The sequence below is a fragment of the Pseudorca crassidens genome, chromosome 20, assembly GCF_039906515.1.
Source record: "Pseudorca crassidens isolate mPseCra1 chromosome 20, mPseCra1.hap1, whole genome shotgun sequence".
Classification (NCBI taxonomy): Eukaryota; Metazoa; Chordata; class Mammalia; order Artiodactyla; family Delphinidae; genus Pseudorca; species Pseudorca crassidens.
Window position 1 is genome coordinate 18,252,609 of NC_090315.1, and position 25,336 is coordinate 18,277,944.

The 25,336-nt window shown below is 39.1% G+C and overlaps 1 long non-coding RNA gene across 2 annotated transcripts in view; it reads left to right on the forward strand.

The window, feature by feature from the left end:
- Positions 1–25,336, forward strand: part of LOC137214333 (uncharacterized) — a 237,961-nt gene that overhangs the window by 45,917 nt on the left and 166,708 nt on the right. Inside the window, exon 2 of one of the 2 annotated variants that reach the window (XR_010938861.1) lies at positions 13,718–13,991. This is a non-coding gene — a long non-coding RNA (uncharacterized lncRNA). Of the gene's footprint in view, positions 1–7,553; positions 7,626–13,717; positions 13,992–25,336 lie in introns of both variants that reach the window. The other variant, XR_010938862.1, reaches the window with a different exon arrangement.

Sequence of the window (25,336 nt, forward strand, 5' to 3'; positions counted from 1 at the left end):
TTCTATAATATATAGCATATGTAGTATCACTCCTATTTTTATTCTTCATACCAAAACTAATAGAAATTTTCTTGTGAAAAAAATCTTTGGTTTATTTTTCCAGAAACCCCTTCCCAGCAAAACTCTTTAAAATCCTTTAAAAAAAATTAAAAAAAAATTTTTTTTAATTTCCCAAAGAGACAGAATCTCTCCAGTTGATAGTTTCTGGAAAGATTCTATGACATGAATTGGCTAAGACAGCTTGTAATAACATTACTTAGTATTTTTCTGGCACAGTAGGGAAGGTGTCCACAACATATTCCTGTAAAATCCTGTGGGATTTTGTGTTCAGATTTTTGCAAGCCAGAAGCACAAGTCCGCGAAGGTGGTCGTTTTTATATTCAAGAAAGGCTTTTCGTTTTTTGTGTTATGTTAATAAACATGGAATGACCTCAACACCAGAGGGCAGTATTTTATAGTAGTTGCCAAAATGTCCTCATAGTCTTTGTAATTATTTGATGGATTAAAAAAGATGTCCTGTGTATATTTAGTGTTTTTCCCCATGTTGCTATAAAATGCACCTGGTTCTGAGAGTCATAATGAGTCTAGAATTTCATAAACCGCAGGCTTCTTTAAAAAGCCAATCTGTCTCGTGGAGTTAAACCTCCCTGAATTAATTTTCACGCTAAGCTGTGCCGTTTCCAGTGGTTAGTCTGGTTGGCAGGGATGAGTGGCTTTTACACTGCGCCATGTGCCCCGAGCCCAGGCCCAAAGGAGGTCCTGCCCTGTTAGGGAGTAAAAGTCAGATTCATTTGCAGCCAGCAGACTTGGTTTGGCTTCAGGGGTGGTCAGAATTTGTGAATTTTGTTCCAGAGTATCCTGATCTTACCAAGAAGAGAATGGGCTTTAACTCCAGAAGCTTTAATAAAATTTATTTTATTAAAGATAAAATTTATTTAATGCACATTTATACTTTTGGCAGTTTAAAAACAAAAGACAATAGTGAGGATATTTCAATATATTACATTTGGTTCCCCATTTCTTTTTGTTTGCTAGTTTCAATTCAATATAACCAAGATATTTGAATCTTTTAAAGTACTCTTCTAGTCTTCTGATATCCTTGTTAAAACAGGGAAGCATATTTGTATTGACCAGGTAATTCCTATTTTCTCTTTTTAAAAAAGGTTTTCCGGGAATTCCCTGGTGGTCCAGTGGTTAGGACTCCACACTGTCACTGCCAAGGGCCCGGGTTCTATCCCTGGTCAGGGAACTAACATCCCACAAACCACGCGGTGTGGCTAAAAAAAATAAAAAAGTTTTCTTGCTACACATTATTATAGAAAATAAATATGGCAAAAGAAGAAAGTAAAAAACACTAGTAATCTCATCTGATAAACAAGATTTCCTTATATATACTCTGCTTTTTTCAAATTTTTTCTTTCTTAAAAATACAGTAGAAACATCTGTACATGCTATTTTATAATTTTGTATTTTTCACATAACAATGTAATAAGTATCATCACTTCTCATGATTATTTAGTATTTTATACTATGAATATGTGTGATTCATTAAATCAGTTTACCCTCCTATCAGCAGTACATGAGAGAGTCTGGGTTATTCACACGCTCACCTACTGTGGGTATTACTATTATTTAAAAATCCCCCAATTTTGTTAATCTGCTACATTCATTCAACAGATATATACTGATGGCTGACCATGTACCAGGGATTATTCTCAGTGCTTGGGATAGATTAGTGACAAAGGACAATCCCTGACCTCACGAAACTTATATTCTAGTGGGGGAGACAAACATATAATAAATGTAGTAAGTGAGTAAATCATTTAGTATTTTAGAAAGCAATAAATGCTACAGAAAAAAGAATCAGAGCAGGTGAAGGGGGTAGGAGTGAAGAGGGTGCAGTTTCAGTAGGAGAAGTCAGGGTAAGCCTAACTGAGACAGTGACGTTGCAATTCTTCTGACTGAAGTGACAGATATTTTAATTTGTATTTTTATTATTACTAAGGCTAAACATCCTTTCATATGTTTATTCTTATGTGCATGGTCTGTCCATGTCCTGTGCTCATTTTTCTGATTGGGATGTTAGTTTTTTTGTTGTGATTTCTTTTAAGCAAAACTTTTCTTTTGGAAATAATTTCACACCTACAGAAAGGTTGCAAAAACGAATACAAAGAACACCTGTATATACTTTACCCAGATTCCCATATTATTAACATTTTGCCCATTTTTCTTCATTACCAATTCTCCATATATCTAGTTTTTTTTCTTGAACCATTTGAGAGTAAAGTTGCATACATCATGATCTTTTACCTCTAAATACTTTTATGTATATTACCTAAGAATAAGAATGTTCTTTTACATTACCATAGTGCAATGATCAACTTCAGTACATTTGCATAATGCTTTAATCTACTGTCAGCATTCCACTTTTGTCAAATGACCCAATAACCTCGTTTTCCTCCAAAACAAGATCCAGTTTAGATCAGATCTTGCACTTAGTTGTCTTGTCTCCTTAAGCTCCCCTATCTGGAAAGTTCAGAGCTTTTGTCTTTTATGATACTGACATTTTAAAAAGAATATTATTGTCTTAGTCTATCTGGGCTGCGATAACAAAATACCACAGACTGGGTGGCTTAAAAACAGCAGAAATTTATCTCTGACAGTTCTGGAGGTTGCAAATCCAAGACCAGGGTGCCAGCATGGTTGGATTCTGGTGAAGGCCCTCTTCCACATTGCAGACTGAAGACTTCTTTGCTGGGTCCTCACCTGGTGGAAGGGGGCAGGGAAATGTCAGCTCTCTTTTATAAGGACACTGATCCCATTTATAAGAGCTCTGCCCTCATGACCTAATCACCTCCCAAAGGCCCCACCTCCTCATTCCTAACATAGGAATTTGGGGGGGGGCACAAACATTCAGACCACAGCAAATATGATCCCTCGTTTTTAAATTGAGAATGTTCCTCATTTTGGTTGTCTCTGGTGTTTTTTTCATGACTGGATTTAGGAAACTCGTTCTTGCCTGGAATACTATTTATATATAATAGTATGTGTCCTTAGCACATCCACCTTGAGGCACTACATTCCATCTGCCCTACAATGATGATGTTCATTTTGATCATCTATTCAAGTTGTTCTATTTCTCCACTGGATAGTAATTCTTTTCCGCCTTAAAATTAGTAACCCATCTACGAGGAGACCCTTTAAGTGTATGCAAATATCCTGTTCCTCATCAGAATTTCCCCCCTAGATTTTGCACCCATTGGTGATCCTTGCCTAACCAGTGTTTACTGCAGTTGCTATAGGGAAGGAAAAAGTTTTCCTTGATCCTCTTAGGGTCCGTACCTGGATCTGAAAATTAGACTGACAAAGACAGAGTAGAAAAGCATACAAATTGTATTGAACTTTTTTCTCTAGTTCTCCTCCCCTTTCTTCATGAAGGCATTCCAGTCAGCCGTTCATCTTCACCACTCCACCAGTACCTCTCAGGCCAAGGTCACCAGTGTGTAGGCACCTCTGTGTTGCTAAATCCGTTGGTCAGTTCACATCCTGATATTACTTGACCAACCAACAGCATCTGATACAGCGCATTACTCTCCTGATACCCTTTCTTCATTGGCTTCTGGAACACCACTCACTTGGTTTTCCTTCTGCCTTATAGGCTACTTCTCAGAGTCCTTCGCTGCTTACTCTTTATCTTCCCATCTCTAAATGCTTGAGACCCCAGGACTTAAACCTTGGTCTGTTCTTTCTCTATCTTTTTACTCCTTTGGTGATCACATCATCCAGTCTCAAGATATAAATATTATCTCTTTAATGGAAACTCTGAATTTATATGCCCTGTTCAGATTTCTCCTCTGAGCTCCAAACTTGTGTATCCAGCTGCTTCCTTACATCTAATTCATTTCCAGCTAACATACCCCTTATTTATTATTTTTTTACCTATTTATGTATTTGCTTTTTTCCCAGTAGCCTTCAAGTTTCATAAACGCAGAGATTTTTTTTTTTTTTATTGTAGTCAAGGTTGTTTGTACAGCTCCTGGAACAGTGCCTACTGCATAGCAATTGCATCATAAATATTTGTTGAATGAATGTCCTAAGTATACAAATTGATATTTTTTGATGTTTCTCCATTTTCTTACAATGAGTTTATTTCAATGGGGGTAAATCTCCCTTATTTTAAGCTATTGAATTTTTTATTCTCTGGTAATTTTTTGGCTCATTCCTATAGAGGGAACCATGTTTGACTAATGCTTAACTAATAATAGATTTGATCAGTTATTATATTGTGGGTTCCTGTTTCAGTTATTTCAGGTCAAGGTGAGAGGAGAAGAGAATAGTTTGGATTTTCTGTGGGTTTATTTTTCTAGACAGAGTTACAGTTGCCTGTGTGGAGTAGAAAGAGAGCTCACCTAGAAGCAGCCAAGGGCAGGGAACTTCCCTGTGGTGCTGAAAAGTTTTTTGTTTTTTTTTTTTACCCCTTTTGTTACCGTTATGGAAGTAGCAGCGGTAGGAATAACAACAATGAAACAATGAGGTTGGAAACAATTGCTAGTATTTACTGAATGCCTCACTGAGTGCCAAGCACTGTGATAGAGCTTTACACACACTTTCTCACTTAAACCTTATAATTACCTTACGAGCAAGTACTATTATTATTCCAACTTCATAGATGATAGATCTGAAGCTTGCATAAATTAGGTAATGCAATAGCCAGCCTCCAAGGTGGTTCCCAGTGATCCTCACCTCCTGGTTTTTACATACTTGTGTGTCCTCTCCCACATTATACCAGGGCTGGCTGGTCTGTGGGACCAATAGCATACAGCAGTAGTGAGGATATGTTTCTTTCTTTCTTTTTTTTTTTTGTGGTACGCGGGCCTCTCACTGTTGTGGCCTCTCCCGTTGCGGAGCACAGGCTCCGGACGCGCAGGCTCAGCGGCCATGGCTCACGAGCCCAGCCGCTCCTCGGCATGTGGGATCTTCCCGGACCGGGGCACGAACCCGTGTCCCCTGCATCGGCAGGTGGACTGTCAACCACTGCGCCACCAGGGAAGCCCAGGATATGTTTCTTTTGAGATTAGGTTAATAAAGACTGTGGCTTCCTTCTTGGACATTGTCTTGTTCTCTTTCTCTCTCTCCGATCACTTGTTCTAGGGAAGGTGTTAGAAGGATACTCAGGCAGCCTATGGAGAGGCCTGTCGGGTAAGGAACACAGCCCAAGAGCCAGCAAGGAATTCAGACCTGGCAACAACCACAGGAATGAGCTTGAAAGTGGATTCTCCATCCCCATTAGAGCTTTCAGATAGTTGTAGCCCCGGCTTGACAGCTTGCCTGCAACCTTGGGAGAGATATGGCGTCCAAACCACCCAGCTAAGCTGCTTCTGGATTCCTGACCTTTAGAACCTGTTTGAGATAATGAATGATAATTATTTTAAGTGGCTAAGTTTGGGCATAATGTGTTATGCAGCAGTAGATAACTAATATAGTTAACTTGATCAAGAACACACTATTGATAAGTAGTAGGACAAAAACTTGAGCTTGGGTTTGTCAAACTTCGGAGCCTGAGTTCTTGACCGCTGGGCTCCATTGCCGTGGAGATAGCTACAGTGTCTAGTCTTCTTAACCTGGGCCTGTTGTGAACTGCAACTGACTCTGTGGGTTTGCTGTGGCCTGTGGGACTGAGAACTGACTCTATGACTTCTAAGAGCATCTTTCCCTCATTCCTAGTATGAATTAAGCTTTTTAAGTATTTCATACTCCCTTAGTGATTTCTATGAGCACTTATGGAGAGCACATTTAAGGTAATCTCCACTTAAACTGGATGTCCAGATTTCCTGTTTAGACCAGGAGTCGGCAAACTTTTCTGTAAAGGGCCATATATTAAACATTTTAGGTTTTGTGGGAATAGTAGAGTTTTAAAAAATGTTGTCTTGACCAAGTTTTGAGGCTCTGGCTAGGGACTGGTCAGTTCCTCTTCTTGAGCAGCCTTTTAAATCCATACCCCCATCTACCTCCCTGAAGGGGTTCTCATACTCTGGGCAGCTGCATACCCACCCAGGGCCAGATACTTGACAACCAAGGACAGCCCCAATGCCCCAGAGCCCCCTGAACTGATTCAGATTAGCCTGTCTAAAACATGCCTACTCTGTATCATCCTTTCCTTTCTGTGGAAACCATAATAAAGATGCTTGACCACAGTTCCCACAAAAACCCCTCTGCCTTGTGATTGACCCTGGATCTTCCCCTGAGCGACTCTGCAAGGTGTGCTGTGTTCCCCGCAGGGAACTGTGAGTAACAAAATTATAAAACTCTTCTTAAAAAAAATTAATAAATTTATTTATTTAATTTTTGGCTGCATTGGGTCTTCATTGCTGCATGCCGGTTTTCTCTAATTGTGGTGAGCAGGGGCTACTCTTTGTTGCAGTGCGCAGGCTTCTCATTGTGGTGGCTCCTCTTGTTGTGGAGCATGGGCTCTAGGCACACGGGCTTCTATAAAACTCTTCATTTTCTCTCGTGATCTGCATCTAGTCTCACCATACCTTATCACAGGAAATATGGTTAAAACAGCAGGACATATGGTTTTGGTCACAGCTACTCAACTCTGTCAATCTGGTGCCAAAACAGCCAGGACAATGTATGAATGATGGGTGTGATTATGTTCCAATAAAACTTTATTTATAAAAATAGATTGTGGGTCAGATTTGGCCCACGGGTTATGGTTTGCTGACCCCTTCTTTAAAGCATCCTTATGGATGTTGATTTTTCTGATCAATGGGTAACACTAAAGAAAGTTTCACATATGTAGGTTCACTAGTAAAACTTTTCAAGCTGTCAGTTAGATGACACTGAACGACTCTTGCAAAAGCTTGAAAGGCATTTTGTACCCTGTGAACTGTTTTAGTTCTGATGCCTGTCGGTATTGTAGTCTATTGTTGACTTAAAGAAAAACACACAATATAAGAGTTGTGAATTTAAGTTTTATTCAGGGTCTTACTGAGGACTGTAGCCCAGGAGACAGCCCTGAGGAACTGCTTTGAAGAGGTAGGGGAGGAGCCAGTATATATATGATTTTTTTTCACTAGGAAATAACATGTAGTCAAGCATACATCTTGGTAAAAGATTACTGCTAATCACGAAGAACAGGTATCTCAAGGTAATGATTTTAGTGCTTTTTTATGTATGGGAAGATGCAAGAATCTGGGGTCATTGAAATTCTTCCTCAGATATTCATCTATCTAGGGGCCCCTTTTTCCAAAGCACAGAGTGCCTCATCCTGTTTTATCATCCTGAATTCTTTTCAGGGTGCACTGTTGCTGGGAGACTGCAGTGGGTTGCAATTTAACCCTTGTATAACTGGATGATGATTGATGCTCTTTGTTCTTTTTTTTGTTCACACCATCATCATAGTATTATACTTCATATGCTTCTAGAATGACTAATAAAAATGGAACCACTGCACAGAAAGCTGATTGTATGCCAGCTACTGTGCCAAATGCTTTTATATTCATTATCATTATTCATTCTCCTAAGGACAACTGTGCCTCCCCATTTTACAGATGACAAAACTGAGGCCTAGAGAAGCCCAAGAGAATGCTTCTACTAAACGGCAGAGGCAGCAGTCAAGTCAGGTAATCTGACTTTAAAAATCATGTTCTTAACACAGTTATACAATTACATTTCTGAGATTCCCTTATCTCCTTTAAAACATGTCAAAGCCATCCTTTAAAAATGTCTATTGGCTTCAATTATGATTATTTAATACGTTATTCCTTTCATTAAATAACTTTTAATTTTAGGTATCCCCAAAAGGATAGACATACTTTTTTCATAATTGGATGTTGTACAAAGTGGCAGGATTGATTCTTGCATTCATTTTACTTCATAATAGAATATATTAGTTTAGTTGGAACTGTTAATTTTCCCTCAGGGAGAGTCAGGTGCCCAAGGCACTGATTGGTAAATCAATAAATCTTTAGTGAGTCTGGTAAATCAACTGTCACACACATGTCAACCTTTTCTCCAGAGTGTAGATTTTATCCAGGACAAGTGTGTTTGTTCCTTTCTATTGTTTTCTCCCTCAAAATTGTATTATACTAAGGTATTTAAACAAATCCCTAAGACTGTAAGCTTTTTTCCCCTATTTTTTCCTTTAAAAAAAATAGCAATAAGGATCATGCTTTTTCCAGCTATCTTAGGGAAAGAACTCAGTTGTTTGCGTATTTGCATTTCAGCCCCTAACCCTTCCTGAGGACAAATGGCTGTCTGACTATTACGCCCACAGGCACAGCACTGGGACTGTGGATTAAGCCTCTGAATGCTGACTAGTTTTCTGCAGCATTCCCAGCATGTGTGAAGAATGTGTTTGTAGCTGGGAGGCAAACAGAACATCCAAAGCTGAGCAAGAATTTTGAAAAATAGTTGTCTTATGTATAAATTTATTTTGCTCTTAGTGTTTTATTCTTGCCGGTTTCATTATTCCTTGTTTCTACTTGCTTTTAAAATAGTTTAGTTTTGTTTGATATCCTCATGACCGAAACTGTGGTCACTTGTTGTTGAATGCTGCGGTCTTGATTTTTAAATGTTCTTTGTTTCTTTATCATTTAAATACCAAGCCATGGATGGGTGGCTCAGATATTTTTCCTCCTGGTAGAGAAGGCTTGGTGATTTCCAACAAGGTGTCTGTGTGGCCTTCCCTCTAAACAAATAAGGGCCCAGTTGGAAGTGTTGACAGGTACTGGAAGGCAACAGCTTAGGTTTGTAGCGCGTGTAATAGGAACAGCACGGCTTTGAGCTGTGGATTTATTTCTCTAAGTTTAGGTTATTATTGTACCTGCTTTCAGGTGAAAAACCCAAATGTATTCTCTCAACTGGCTCTTTACTCTTTAGCATCCATAGAAGAAATATGAATTATATTTGGGTAGAAAAACCAAACTAAATGGATGAATTGGCACATTAACTTAAAGGGTCACCAGCAGTAATTTATTGGGAACCTTTTTGCAAGCCATCGGGGGTGGAGCAGGTGAGGCATGATCCAAAGTGAAGTAAAATTCAGCCTCTGCCCGCAGGAGCTCAAAATACAGGATGGAATAAAGAGAATGCCAGAGAATTTACCCATCAGGGAAAGAATCCTGTCTGAGAGGTTGTGGACAATGGAGCATTGGAGATGAACTTTGAAGGACTGATGGTATTTCAACAATGTAGCTACATTTATCCTGCCTGTAAAAGCACAGGGGAGAGGGGGTGGAGTGGGGAGAGACCGTGTGTGCGTGTGTGTGTGTGTGTGTGTGTGTGTGTGTAATTGGCTATTCCCTTCAGCTTGCACAAGTGTAGGGGAGCAGTGGGAGATGATTTTCTAAAAATAATTTAAATTTAAGTCTCATCATTCATTAGGTCTTTAGGAGAACAGCAATGTATATTTTTCTTTCATATGCAGTAAAATTACACCCTTGTCTGTAGGGATGATGATTCCATTTATATACTATGTAGTTAATGCCAAATCCATTGTCAGCTATTTGTAAATCACAGTGTGACTGACACATAATGATCTCTATGTTGTAATTCTTAAAAATAGTTACAATAATGCTGCCCCCTAGGTTAGGGTCATGGTGTAAATTCCATCACACAACCTGTGCTTTCTAAATCTCTTTATTCATTATCTGCCTGTACGTTTAAACTGGAAATTGATCCCTAGTCTAGGCCAGATGTTAGGATTAGCAGCAAGTAGTTTAACTATATCGTGGGTTTTTTTTTTGTTTTTTTTTTTTTGCGTTACGCAGGCATCTCACTGTTGTGGCCTCTCCTGTTGCGGAGCACAGGCTCCGGACGCGCAGGCTCGGCGGCCATGGCTCACGGGCCCAGCCGCTCCGCGGCATGTGGGATCTTTCTGGACCGGGGCACGAACCCGCGTTCCCTGAATCGGCAGGTGGACTCTCAATCACTGTGCCACCAGGGAAGCCCTATATCGTGGTTTTTGAGGGGCAACTTCACTGTACTGTTTGAATGAGCTAAAATATTTCACTGATAGAATAAGAGATAGATAAAATTTAATTGCTTTTCTACCAGAACTGTTCTGCTCATTGGGATTTTTTGCTATGTTATATTATTAGAAAACAATAAATCACGTTGTATACTCTTTATTTTTTGTATGTTTTGAGGTAAGAAACTAGTATTATTTTGAATATATGCTTTGCAGACATACTGCTGTGTTAACATCAGAGGGGCCAGGGAAATTAATTGAACTAGAAAGAAATTTCAAAAATAGATGGAATAAAATATGCTGTTTGTAAATGAAATGGATTAGGATTGGAAGGGAGAACCTTATTGGTTTATAACTGACCAATTATTTTGTAGCATTTCTAAGAAATTTGTAGTAGTAACAGGGTTGTAGCACACCTCTGGAATCCATCATAATGGTTTAGTGTACAAATGAATCACCTGGAAAATTTAAAGAGTGAAGCTTCACAGGTCTAAACTGTAGATGTTTTGATTCCATAACTCTGGGGTTATGGAATCTGCTTTTCTCCATAAAAAGCATAAATCTGCTTTTTTAACCATTGTCCCTGGTGGTTGAGAAATGCTTCACTGGAACATAGGTGCTTCAACAAAACCCCATATATAGTACTGAGAACCTGCTCAACGAAAATGTATAGAGTTTGAATTAACAGTGGTGGCAGGCCGTGTCAAGCAATGGTTTAACCCGCCACAGTGCTGGAAGCTAAAATTCTTGGTGACAATGCTTTTGGGTTAAGTATAGATCATCTGTGATTAATGACAGTTTTGTTTCTTCCTTTCTAATCTTTTTTACTCTTTTCCCCCCTTTTCACACTCTTCTCTGCTGGCTAGAGTACAGTACTGAGTAGAACTGGTAATGGTGGACACCAGTGATTTATTCTTTTTTCTTCCAGTTTTATTGAGATATAATTGACATACATCACTGTGTAAGTTTAAAGTGTACTTACATGTAATGGTTTGACTTACATGTATTGTGAAATATTACCACAATAAGTTTATTTTTTTATTATTTTTGTGTTTTTTTTTTTTTTTTTTTGGCCATGCCATGCGGCCTGCAGGATCTTAAGTTCCCTGACCAGGGATTGAACCTGTGCCCCCTGCAGTGGAAGCTCAGAGTCCTAACCACTGGACCACCTAGGGAATTCCCCACAATAAATTTAATTAGCATCCATTATCTCAGATAGATACAATAAAAAGTTTTCAGTTTTTCACTGTTGAGTATGATGTTAACTGTGGGGTTTTTCACATTTGGCCTTTATTCTTTTGAGGAAATTTCCTTTTATTCCTAGTTTATTGAGTATTTTTATCACAAAAGGATGTTGAATTCTGTCAAATGCTTTTCTGCATCAATTAAGATGATCATGTACTTTTTTCCTTCATTCTGTTAATATTGTGTATTACATTGATTGATTTGCATATATTGAATCATCTGTGCATACTGGGAATAAACCCCACTTAGTCATAATCCTTTCGTATAATCCACATAATCCACTTGTATAATTTTTGTGTGTGTGTGTGTGGTACGCAGGCCTCTAACTGCTGTGGCCTCTCCTGTTGCGGAGCACAGGCCCTGGAAGCGCAGGCCCAGCGGCCATGGCCCACGGGCCCAGCCGCTCCGCGGCATGCGGGATCCTCCCGGACCGGGGCACGAACCCGCGTCCCCTGCATCGGCAGGCGGACTGTCAACCACTGTGCCACCAGGGAAGCCCCACTTGTATAATCTTTTTAATATGCTGCTGATTTCAGTTTGCTCTATGAGAAATGCTTCACTGTTTTGCATCAATACTCATAAGGGATATTGGTCTGTAGTTTTCTTGTAGTATCCTTGTTTAGAGTTACAAAGTGTTCCCTCTTTAATTTTTTTGAAGAATTTAGAAGGATTGATGTTATTTCCATCAAATTTAAGAGTCCTTTATATACTAAGAAAACTGTTCCTTTATCTGTGATATGTTGCAAATGTTTCCCCCGACTTGTTTTCTTGACTTTGTTTATGGTAAAACTATGCAGTAGTTTTTAAAAAGATTCCTTATGTCGTCAAATTTATCAATTTTTTTCTTTCACGGATTCTGAATTTGAGGCCATAGTTAGAAAGCCTTTTCCTAAACTCAAGTTCAAAAAATTCACCCATGTTTTCTTCTAGTACTTGTACAGTTTCACTTTTTTTTAGTTTTTTTTGTTTTTTAACATCTTTATTGGAGTATAATTGCTTTACAGTGGTGTGTTAGTTTCTGCTTTATAACAAAGTGAATCAGTTATACATATACATAGGTTCCCATATCTCTTCCCTCTTGCATCTCCCTCCCTCCCACCCTCCCTATCCCACCCCTCCAGGCGGTCACAAAGCACTGAGCTGACCTTCCTGTGCTATGCGGCTGCTTCCCACTAGCTATCTATTTTACGTTTGGTAGTGTATATATATCCATGCCACTCTCTCACTTTGTCACAGCTTACCCTTCCCTCTCCCCAATATAGTTTCACTTTTATATTTAGATGAATGATTCTTTCAGAGTTTATTCTTGTGTATTGTGTGGGGCGTGGTTTTTTTTCTAAGTGGTTAATTGATTGTCTCAGTACCTTTTATTAAAAACTCCATGAACTCCCCTGTGATTTGAAATACCACCCTTATTATATAATAAAGCTTTATTGTACTTGGGTCTCTTTCTAGACTTTCTATTCTGTTCTGCTGGTCTGTCTATTCATCTGTACCATACTGCTTTTTTTTTTTTTTTGGCCACTGTGTGGCTTGTGGGATCTTAGTTTCCCTACCACGGACTCAACCCAGGCCCTTGGCAGTGAAAGCATGGAGTTCTAACCACTGGACCACCAGGGAATTCCCTTTACCATACTGTTTTAAGTATAGAATCTTTACAGTATATTTTAATATCTGGTAAGACTAGTTCTTCTTGTAGCATTTTGTCCCTTCCTTCCTCCCTCTCTCCCTCCCTTCTTTCCTTCCTTTCTTTCTTTCCTTCTGTTTACATATTTTTAAAGACTTCATTTTTTTTTTAGAGCAGTTTTAGGTTCACAGCAAAATTGAGAGGAAGGTGCAGAGATTTCCCATATATTCCCTGGCCTCACCCATGTACAGTGTCCCCTATAACCAACATCCCTCACTGGAGCCATACATTTGTTACAATTCATAAATCTACACTGACACATTATAATCAACAAAAGTCCATAGTTGACATTAGGGTTCACCCTATACAAGGTGTTATATAGTCTATGAGTTTGGATACATTGTATACATTGTATCTTTTATTATTGTTATCATGCAGAATATTTTCACTGTCCTGAAAATCCCCTGTGCTTTACCTATAGCATTTTTTTTAGTATTTTCCTAATAGTTTTACATTTTTATTTTTTCATATCAAGTTTAGTGTCATCTTGCCTAGTTCCATAAAAAAGTCTTGTTGGATTTTTTTAATTGAGACTGCATTTAAATTTTAAATTAACTTAGGTAGAACTGACATCTTTATGATATTTATCCATCCTTTCTAAGAACAAGGGATATTGCTAGAAAGGATGATGTCTTTCCATCTGTTCTAGTCTCCTTTTATGTCTTTCAGGGGTGTTTTATAAATTTCCTTATATAGGCTTTACATATTTCTTGTTAAGTCTAGTCCTAAGTATTTTATCTTTGTTGTTGCTGTAAATGGAGTTTTCTCTACTGCTTACCATTACTCTTTTTTTTTTTTTTTTTTTTTTGCAGTACGCGGGCCTCTCACTGTTGTGGCCTCTCCCGTTGCGGAGCACAGGCTCCGGACACACAGGCTCAGTGGCCATGGCTAATGGGCCCAGCCACTTCGCGGCATGTGGGATCTTCCCGGACCAGGGCACGAACCCGTGTCCCCTGCATCGGCAGGCGGACTCTCAACCACTGCGCCACCAGGGAAGCCCTGCTTACCATTATTTTTGAAGGCTACTTTTTTGCTGGGTATAAACAGAGGCAATATATGAAGATATCATGGCTTTATACAGTTGTGGTAAGTTGTTATTTTCTTTTAGCACATTGATGCTATTTTTCTAGCATTTCCTAGCATCCATATTTTCTCTTGAGATATTAGCAGTCAGGCTAGCTGTGGCTCCTTTGAAGATCATGTCTCTTTTTCTCTGGCTCCTTTTCATATTTTTTTCTCTTTGATTTTCTGTAGTTTCACTATGGTGTGTCTAGGTGTGGATTAAAAAAATGTTTATCCTCTTTGGGATATGTTAAGCTTTGTGAAGTTATGGGTTGGTGAATTTTGTAAGTTCTAAGAAATTCTCATTCATTATATTTTCATATATTGCCTCTGTTTATTCTCTTATCTGGAATTCTGATTAAATGTATATTAGACTTTTTCACTGTGTTCTCTGGGCTTGTTCCTTTTCATCTATATTTTATATATATTCTCTTCATGCTCCATGCTGGATAGTTGCTTCTGACTTTTCTTTTGGTTTGTCAGTGACCTCTTCAGCTGTGTCTAATTTGCTGTTAAATCTGCCCATTGAACTTTTAATATTGTTTATTGTTTTTTAGTTGTACAACTGCTATTTGACACCTTTTCACTTCTGTGATGCCACATTTTAAAGTATACAGTTCCCTGATGACATTTGCAACTTTTTCTTTTATTTCTTTTATCATAGTAAAATAGTGATTTTATAATCTGGGTCTTAAAAGCCTAATATCTAAGGTTCTTTTTTTTTTTGGCACATTGGGTCTTCATTGCTGCACGCTGGCTTTTTCTAGCCATGGCAAGCAGGGGCTACTCTTCATTACAGTGCATGGGCTTCTCACTGCGGTGGCTTCTCCTGTTGCAGAGCACGGGCTCTAGGTGCGCGAGCTTCAGTAGTTGTGGCTCAAGGGCTCTAGAGTGCAGGCTCAGTAGTTGTGGCACATGGGCTCTGTTGCTCCGCGATATGTGGGATCCCCCCAGACCAGGGCTCAAATCCGTGTCCTCTGCATTGGCAGGCAGATTCTTAACCACTGTGCCACCAGGGAAGTCCTGTCTAAGGTTCTTGTTTTGAAGTCTTTCTGTTGTCTCTTTTTTTCCCTGTTGGTTCTTGATGATAGGGTCTTTTTTTCCCCCTTGAATGCTTAGTACTCTCTGACTGTATTCTGGTTATTGTATTTGAAAACCTGCTTGTGGGAAAATTTTGAGATATAGGACAATTGAATCTTCTTCCAGAAAGAATTTTTGTTTGCTTTACCAGTAGTCTGCAGGCCCTACTAGTTTAGGACTACCTTACAGCAGTTTCAAGGCTGAGGTTCTCAGAATTATCCAGAAAAAGCAAAGTCTTGGGGTCTTGCCCCAGCTTAAATGGAGGAGTGTTTGTCAGACTTCCTGCTTTGTGTGGATCTTGCGATTTCACTTTTATCTACCTTATTTCCTAACTATAACTCAGTTTTTGTATTTTTGCCTTATGAATTGTTAAATGCCATCCAGATAAAAGGCGTATTGAATGCTAGGTTATTTCTCTGGGTTCTAACCTCCTAGATTTTGGTTCAGTAATTCTTTATTCTCTTTTTTAGCTGGCCTCTGCTTTTAAGAAGATTTTAAAAAATCATGTTTAATTCAGCTTTATTAGTTGTCCTTAGAGGATTGTTTTGAATTACCTAACCTGAGAGTACTTCATGGGTCACTTTTGGGGACTATCTTTTGTTGTGAACATCCAATTTTATTGCATTGTTGTTTTGGAATGTTCTTTATATTGTATCACTTCTTTTATCCCCCCAACCTTTCTTTGTGAAAAGGTATATGTTCATCTTTTTGTTATCTGTTTCATGTTGGTAGAAAATAATGTGTATTCCATAATTGTCAGGTGTGGGGTTCTATATTTTTGCATTATTTCAAGCTTGTTATTTATAATGTTTAAGTCTACTGTCATTACAAAAATTTAAAATACCTTTTTGATCTGTCATTTTCTGAAAGTGGTTATTTAAATCTTTCATTATAATATTTGCTTTATACATTTTATAAATTTGTATATGTATCTTGTTAGAGATAAGCAAGTTAAGAATTGTTATGCCTTCCTAGCGAATTTTTCCTTTTATTATTATTTGATGCCCCTTTATCACTTTTTCTTTTAACATCTGTTTTGCCTATCTCTAATACTGTTGTTCTAGGTTTCTTTTGACTTTTCTTTTTTCCTGCTCTTTATTTTCTGTCTTTTTATGTTCTTCTGTTACAGATATATCTCTGGGAAACAGCATATAGCTGGATTTTAATGTTTATTATTGTGGTAAAATATAGATAGCATAAATATATATATATTTTTTTTGTGGTACGCGAGCCTCTCACTGCTGTGGCCTCTCCCATTGTGGAGCACAGGCTCCAGACGCGCAGACTCAGCAGCCATGGCTCACGGACCCAGCCGCTCCGCGGCATGTGGGATCTTCCCGGACCGGGGCACGAACCCGTGTCCCCTGCATCGGCAGGCGGACTCTCAACCACTGTGCCACCAGGGAAGCCCTAGATAGCATAAATATAACATTTTAACCATTTTGAGCATACATTTCAGCAGCATTAAATACATTCACATTGTTTTTCAACCAGCACTACCATCCATCTTCAGAATTTTCTTATCTTTCCAAATTGAAACTCTCTATCCATTAAACAAAACTCTCCATTCTTTCCTCCTCCCAGCTCCTGACAACGACCACTGTACTTTCTGCCTTTATAAATTGAGTACTCTAGGTTCCTCATGTAAGTGGAGTCACACGATACTTCTTTTATATTTAGTTTATTTCACTTACCATACTGTCTTCCAGGTTCATCCATGTAGCATGGGTCAGAATTTTGGATTAAAAAAAATTTTTTTTTTCTGGCACTCTAATGAAACAGAAAAATCCTACGATCTTTTAAGAAAACCATTAGCTGGGCCCCAGCAAGGGGCAAATGATGTAGCAGAGGTCCTACTTTTGTGGGAGAGAGGAACAGGCTAACTGGTCCTTCATTCTGGAGATAGTCTCTCAATTAGCTGTCATGACTGGGGCCTCAGTTCATGTCATATCTGCACTGGGAACCACATGGAAGCTCCCAGATGTACCACTTCATCCTCCTACCTGAGTGCCGGACCATCCACTGCTCTACATTAGTTTGCTTTCTTAGTTAATCCATCAATTAATGAATTAAATTTTACCCATTCACTTTATGTGCTCCAAAAAGTTTTCAAAATTTTCAGATGTCATCCTTTCTGTTTTAATGTTTTATTCAATTTATTATTTTTCTTCTGTCATAGTCAGAAGAATATAACATTTCTAGATAGAAGAATATATATTTCTTCTGATATATTTATATGGAGTCTACCTCACTATCATGAACCAGAAGTTCCTTTGGGGTATTTATATGACTTTTATTTCTCTTAAAAGTAGTTTGAATTCAGATATTAATTATATAAATTTTTTGGTATATTTTTGCCACTTAAATAATATATCCTGAATAAGAATGTTTATTAGTATTATGAATATTATATAAACACTGTTGATAGAAAATATCAATATTTCTGTTGTTCTTCATGAATTTTTAAAAAATTTTGGTAAAATACACATAACATGAAATCGATGATTTTAACCATTTTTAAGCATACAGCTCAGTGGCATTAAGTACGTTTACATTGTCCTGCAATCATCACCACCATCGTTCTCCAGAACTTTTTAATCTTTCCAAATTGAACTGTGTACCCATTAACACTAACTCCCCACCTTCATGTTTTTTTAATTAATTAATTAATTTTTGGCTGCGTTGGGTCTTTGTTGCTATGCGTGGGTTTTCTCTAGTAGCAGAGAGCAGGGGCTATTCTTCGTTGTGATGCACAGGTTTCTCGTTGGGGTGGCTTCTCTTGTTGTGGAGCATGGGCTCTAGGTGTGTGGGCTTCAGTAGTTGTGGCATGCGGGCTCAGTAGTTGTGGCACACAGGCTTAGTTGCTCCGTGGCATGTGGGATCTTCCCCGACCAGGGATCGAACTCGTGTGCCCTGCATTGGCAGGCGGATTCTTTTTTTTTTTTTTTTTTTTTTTGCGGCACGCGGGCCTCTCACTGTTGTGGCCTCTCCCGTTGCGGAGCACAGGCTCCGGACGCGCAGGCTCAGCGGCCATGGCTCACGGGCCTAGCCGCTTCGCGGAATGTGGGATCCTCCCGGACCGGGGCACGAACCCGTGTCCCTTGCATCGGCAGGCGGACTCTCAACCACTGTGCCACCAGGGAAGCCCAAAGATGAATCTTAATTGGTGGTGTTAGTCGCATGCTCTAAAAAGAGGAAGCCGTGAGCTGTGTAGTGTTTGGTGATTTCCATGGGGTAAATATTCCCACCATGGCCAATTTCAAGCTCCCAGTGGTTTAACTTACAAAAGTCCTGATATTTAACAATCTGCTATTGTGAGTTGGTACAAGCTGGCTCTAGCTCACTTATGGTCCTAAAGCTTTAGTTCTGATGTCAGAAAGTTTTCTCCGAAAATCTGAGGAATGCCCATAGGATATAATAAGATCTGTACAGTAAGAAATACAGCTTATAAACCTTAAAAGAGAGTAGACATGAAATAGATTAGCCTGAGTAAAACTCAGTTGTCAAGTTATCCTGAATCCTTCAGAATTCAGTATTCACTATGTTCACACACAGCTGTCTGTTAATATGGCAACTTTCTGAGAGAATCCTTTTTTGTTTTATCTCGGAAATTGAAGCATACTAATTTATTAGCAATGACAAAATAATCTTTGAGAAAAGATAATTCTTAGATTTTTTTTTTTTTTTTGCGGACGCGGGCCTCTCACTGTTGTGGCCTCTCCCATTGCGGAGCACAGGCTCCGGACGCACAGGCTCAGCGGCCATGGCTCATGGGCCCAGCCGCTCCGCGGCATGTGGGATCTTCCCAGACCGGGGCACGAACCCGTGTCCCCTGCATCGGCAGGCGGACTCTCAACCACTGCGCCACCAGGGAAGCCCAGATGATTTGTTTTTACTAAAAAAAAACGCATCAAGACAAACATTTGTCATGAGATATTTTTGTTTTATTAAAATTAATTTCACTTGTTTCTTGAAAATTTTTAAAATTTGGCTACCAGAACATTTAAAATTACACATAGGCTCGCATTATATTTCTGTTGGACAGCACTGGTCTATAGGATGTATTTTAGACAAAAGTAAAGTGATCCCAGGTGCGAGTCTGAGATACAACAAGAAATGAAGAGCAAAGAAAATAATTAATACGTGGTTTAACCTGGACAAATATGATTGTATACCCAACAATAACAATGGTTTTGGGATCAAAAAACAATACAGAGTAAAAATATATGGCAGCAATAACTTATAAGTCTGGGGCAGTGGTAATTAGGATTAGAGTGATCTGAAGTCCTGAGTTGTTCTGTAGGAAGACTAAGTTGGATAAGTTAATTACACACATTAAAATATCTAGGATTACCTCTAAAAGAATATAGAGTATATAACTGCCTAAGTAGTAGAGGAAAAGAATGGAATAGAAATTAGAAAGCAGCTCCTAAAAGAAAAAGGCAAGAAGGGAGAGAAAAAAAGCATGGGACAGATAGCATAAACTAAGATTTTAGAATTAAATTTATCTATATATAAAATTGTAATAAGTGTAAATAGAGTAAGTGTACATGTTCCACTTGAAAGATAAAGATTATCTGACTAGATTTTTTTAAATTAATTAATTTTTTGGCTGCATTGGTCTTTGCACGCGGGCTTTCTCTCTAGTTGTGGGGAGCAGGGGCTACTCTTCATTGTGGTGCGTGGGCTTCTCATTGCGGTGGCTTCTTTTGTTGTGGAGCAGGGGCTCTAGGCATGCGAGCTTCAGTAGTTGCAGCATGCAGGCCCAGTAGTTGTGGCGCGTGGGCCCAGTAGTTGTGGCTAGTGGGCTCTAGAGTGAATGCTCAGTAGTTGTGGTGCATGGGCTTAGTGCTCTGTGGCATGTGGGATCTTCCTGGACCAGGGATCGAACCGGTGTCCCCTGCATTGGCAGGTGGATGCTTGACCACTGCACCACCAGGGAAGTCCCAGATTTTTTTAATTATTAAAAAAAAAAATTAGCCATTTATAAGAGGCACATCTAAAGCCTAAGCATATAGAAAGACTGAAAACAAAAGGATGCCAAAAGATACATAATGCACATCCCAAAAGAAAGATCAATAGCAGACAAGATAGATTTTAAAACAACAAAAAAATTACTGGAAATAGGTCAGATTATTACACAAATTGTATTATACAGTATCAATTCTGTCATATATTCTTCCCTCCCACCCAGTTGACATGCTTTCAAGGTTTATCTAATTGGTATGTGTTTTATATGGATACCAGCATTGCCTGCTGGATGCATGGAAGCTCCTTCCTTCTCCCCCCTCAGGGATTTATGGATATGGGGATGCCTACATTGATGTCTAGGTTCTAATGTATTTGAAATAATCACATTGTCAGCATCAAAAATATTCCCTGAAAGGAAAAGACTCCTTGACATTGGTCTTGGCAGTGGTTTCCTGGGTAGGACAACAAAAACACAAGGAACAAAAGCAAAAACCAAGGGGGACTGTAGCAAACTATAAAGTTATGCACATCAAAAGAAACAATTAATGAAATAAAAAGGCAACCTATGGGAAGGGAGGAAATACTTGCAAATCATATCTGATAAGAGATTAATATGCAAAATATATAAAGAACTCATACAACTCAATAGCAAAAAAACATACATCTGATTAAAAAATGGACAGAGGAACTGAATGGGCATTTTTCCAAACAAGATATACAAATGACCAATAGGTACATGAAAAGATGCTCAACATCACTAATCATCAGGGAAATGCAAATCAAAACCACAATGAGAGGCCACCTCATACCTGTTAGAATGACTATCATCAAAAAGATAAGAGATAACAAATGTTGGTGAGGATCTGGAGAAAAAGAAATCTTTTTGCACTATTGGTGGGAATGTAAATTGGTACAGCCACTATGGAAAACAGTATGGAGGTTCCTCAAAAAACTAAAAGTAGAACTATCATATGATCCAGCAATCCCACTTCTGGGTATATATCCAAAAGAAATGAAAACAGGATCTCAAAGAGATATTTGTACCCCTGTCTTCATTGCAGCATGATTCACAATAGCCAAGATAGGAAACAGCTCAAGTCTGTCAACGGATGGATAAAGAAGATATAATGTATAAGTGTATATATACATTATACATATATACACATATATACATAACACACACAATGGAATATTATTCAGCCTGAGAAAGAAGGAAATCCTGCCATTTGTGACAGCTTGGATGAACCTTGAAGACATTATGCTAAGTGAAATTAGTCAGACAGAGAAAGACAAATACTGTATGATATCACTTATATGTGGAATCTAAAAAAGCTGAACTCAGAAAAACAGAGGGTAGAGCCATGGGTCCCAAGGGCTGGGGAGTGGAGGGAAATGGGGAGATATTGAACCAAAGGGTACAAACATTCAGTTATAAGATTAATAAGTTCTGGGGATCTAATGTACAGCATGGTGATTATAGCTGATAATACTGTATTGTATACTTGAAAGTTGCTAAGAGATGAGATCTTAAATGTTTTCACCATTAAAAGGAAATGGTAATTATGTGACAGGATGAAGATGTTACCTAAGGCCATGGTGGTAGTCATATTGCAACATATAAATATATCAAATCAACACATTGTACACCTTAAACTTATACAATGTTATATGTCAATTATATCTCAGTAAAGCTGGAAAAAATTAAGTGAAACATTGAAATGGTAAAAAAAAAAAAATTCCTGGAAGGACAAGAACTTGGGTTTTGTCTGGAGCAAAAAAAGAGTAAAGGTGGGGCGGTGGCTGTGGTTTGTATTGTGGTTAGGAAGTGAGGTGGAGAGAGGATTCCACCAAGGGGCTGGTTTAAACTTCCCTGCCAGCACCACGGGAGGGTGTCTGGGCTTTCTTACAGGTTGGCCTAGATGTGGGGCAAAAGGCAAAGGGAGAGTGCTGGGACTTGAATGCTGTCAGTGGTCAAACATCAAAAATAGTCAGACTCTGGGAGTTCCCTGGCGGTCCAGTGGTTAGGACTTGGCACTCTTACTTCCAGGGCCCTGGGTTCGATCCCTGGTCGGGGAACTAAATTCCCATAAGCATTGCAGCACCATGAAAAAAAAAAAAGTCAGACTCTTTATTACTGTGTCAATAGATCAAATTTATTTATTTTAACTAGTTTATAGTGTTCTATCATGTGAAAAGAAAAAAACCAAGTTATTTTTCAACTTATGTATTGAGGGACAATTAGGTGTTTTACACTTTTTTTTTTTTTTTTTTTTTTTTTACTACTACTAGAAACAATTCTGCAGTGAACATCTCTGTACAGAATCTTTGCAAGTGGTTTTCTCAGGGAGATGCCTGGATGAGCAATTACTGGGTCAGAAGGTGTCCTGATCTTCTGGTGTACCAGACTTTGCCAGATTGTTCTCCAATGTAGTTGTATCAACTTATACTTACATGTCTTAAATTGGTGAAGTTGGCGTTTTATTCCAAGGGTGATGGGAGGCCGTTGGAGGGCCTTAGTGGAAGAATGATATGATCTGATTAATAGAAAAGTAACTCTGGCTGCTTTGTGGGGACCTGGGGGTGGTAAGTAAGAGTGGAAGCAAGGGGACAGTTATTATTGTAATAATCTGGTTGAGAGACAGTAGTACCTTGGATGGGGCTGGTACTGGTGGAGATGGTGATGAATTGTAGAATTCAGGATGTACTCTGGAGATAGAGTTCACAGAACTTTTGATGGATTGGATATGGGCTGTGACAGATGATTCCTAGTTTTTAGTCTCACTGATGAAAGGGAGAAGACTGGGCAACAAGGGGATGGGCTGGGGAAATCACGAATTGTCTTGGCTGTATTAAGTTTGAAATACCTATTAGACTTGCAAGTAGAAATGCAGAATGTGCAGTTTGTTATGCATGCTGAGAGCTCAGGGGAGAGGTAGGGGCTGGAGAGCTACATTTAGGGTCCTATTTAAAGCCACAGGCTGGATGAGATTACCTAGGTATGTATAGAGAGATGAGAAGAGGCTTTCAGACCTCTAACAGTTAGAAACTGGGAAGGGAAGAGAATTTAGCAAGGGAAACAGAGGCGAGGCCAGTGAAAAGTGAAGTAGAATATGGTGAGTCAGGAGCCATACGAAGACAGTACTTTAAGAAGAAGGGAAGGGACTTCCCTGGTGGCACAGTGGTTAAGAATCTGCCTGCCAATGCAGGGGACACGGGTTCGAGCCCTGATCTGGGAAGATCCCACAAGTGTGGAGCAAATAAGCCCGTGCGCCACAGCTACTGAACCTGCACTCTAGAGCCCACGAGCCACAACTACTGAAGCCCACATTCCTGGAGCCCATGCTCCGCAACAAGAGAAGCCACTGCAATGAGAAGCCCACGCACCGCATCAAAAAGTAGCCCCTGCTCACCACAACTAGAGAAAGCCTGCGGGCATTATCGAAGACCCAATGCAGCCAAAGAAAATATAAATAAATAAATTTATTAATAAAAGAAAAAAGGAAGAAAGGAAAATCACTGTCAAATGCTGCTGATACGTTAAGATGAGCTCTGCGAATAGACGAAAATCATCTGAGTCCTTTGGTTACCTTTTACCTTTGATTTTCCTGTATTTTGACACCTTAATTGTAGTCCTCAGTATTTGTTAATATTCTTACGGGGATAGCAAAACCCACCCCACAACCCCCATCCCATTCTAAGTATATCATTAGATATAGAATGAAAAAGATTAAAGAATTAAAAAGTGCTGGAGGCCTTGTATCTGTTGGTAGCCATTTAACCTACCCCATAGTGACATCCTGGTGTCAAGCAGCTGTGTATATTTTTTAAAAGCCCATCTGAATGCTCTGGAGGGCTTTTTATATCATGAGTTAGAAGTGCCTGGAAGATCTGATTGGCCCAATTCCACAAAGAGGGTTCCAATAGGTTTTAAAGCCTTCTGTCTCATTTCTTTCTGCATTTGTTATTAGCTCAATAAATAGTAAATAGAGGAATTACCCAGTCACTAATTTGCTTTTTTATCAAGCAGAGTTCATGTTTTAATAAATTACCATTTTTGTATTATTGAACATGTGCTATAATATGCCTGTAATTCAGACATAAAACTTTTTATTACAGTATTTATTTCTTACCCATACATATTTTCTTCAGCTGTAGTTTTTGCCATGATGTTTGATCATTTATTGTTTCTCTGTGATGTCTTTTAGTAAAAAGTTTGCTTTCTTCCTGAATTATTACATTTAAAAATTAGTATTTACTTTTCTCCGATCATAAGAGTGTTAAATGATGCCCTTTTATTTTTTATTTTATTTATTTTTTTTGCGGTATGCGGGCCTCTCACTGTTGTGGCCTCTCCCATTGTGGAGCACAGGCTCCGGATGCGTAGGCTCAGCGGCCATGGCTCATGGGCCCAGTCGCTCCGCGGCATGTGGGATCCTCCCGGACCGGGGTACGAACCCGTGTCCCCTGCATCGGCAGGCGGACTCTCAACCACTGCGCCACCAGGGAAGACCGATGCCCTTTTAAAGATTCCTAAACTTCCTTTTTTTAAGGCATAATATTCTTTTGGCTACTGTATGTTTTAGGTTAGTGTTGCGTTTCCTATATTTTCAGGAAGTATTGGGTTGAGTTATATGAAATTGCTGATATTTGACCATTTTGACTACAGAAATGGCAGTTTCAAATGGTCCAACCTAACAGTTTTGTTTGCTTTAGTAATATTTCTTAACACTCACTCAGCCTTTCAGTGAAATGTCTGGATTTTAGTTGTTGCAGATTAATTTGACTAGAGCTTGGAAAGTTTGCTGAAACCTGATCCCACGTGCTCTCTTTTCTCAAAGTATTGCTTCCATGGCAATCCACCCTCTCCTTTAACTGCTCAGAACCACAGGCCACATATTACACTTTAGCCTTTCTTGCAGTATGTTCTGAAATTGCTAAAACCTGCGCAGAAGTAGCAATGAGACTTCACTTTTAGAAAAAAGTTGTATTTGAATATGAATGTCAAAGGTGCTTTAGTTTATAGCCTTGTGGATATTCGTAGGTTGTTTTCCATTTTATTAAAGCTGCTGCCAGTCTTGGTCTGGGCAAGGGCACCTTGCCCAGCTAGGCTTCCTGCTTCCTTCTCTGCCCTCTGGAGTGATGTCCTGTCCCTTCTGCCCCTACTTTCCTTCTCCTTGGACTCCCCTGCTGGTCCTTTATTTCAGGCCCCTCACTTTCTTCTTGGGGGTGTAATAATAACAATGGTAATAAAAATGGCTTCGCTTTATGGAGGATTTTGTGCCGGACACTGTGCTTGCTACATGTGTTTGCGCATTTAA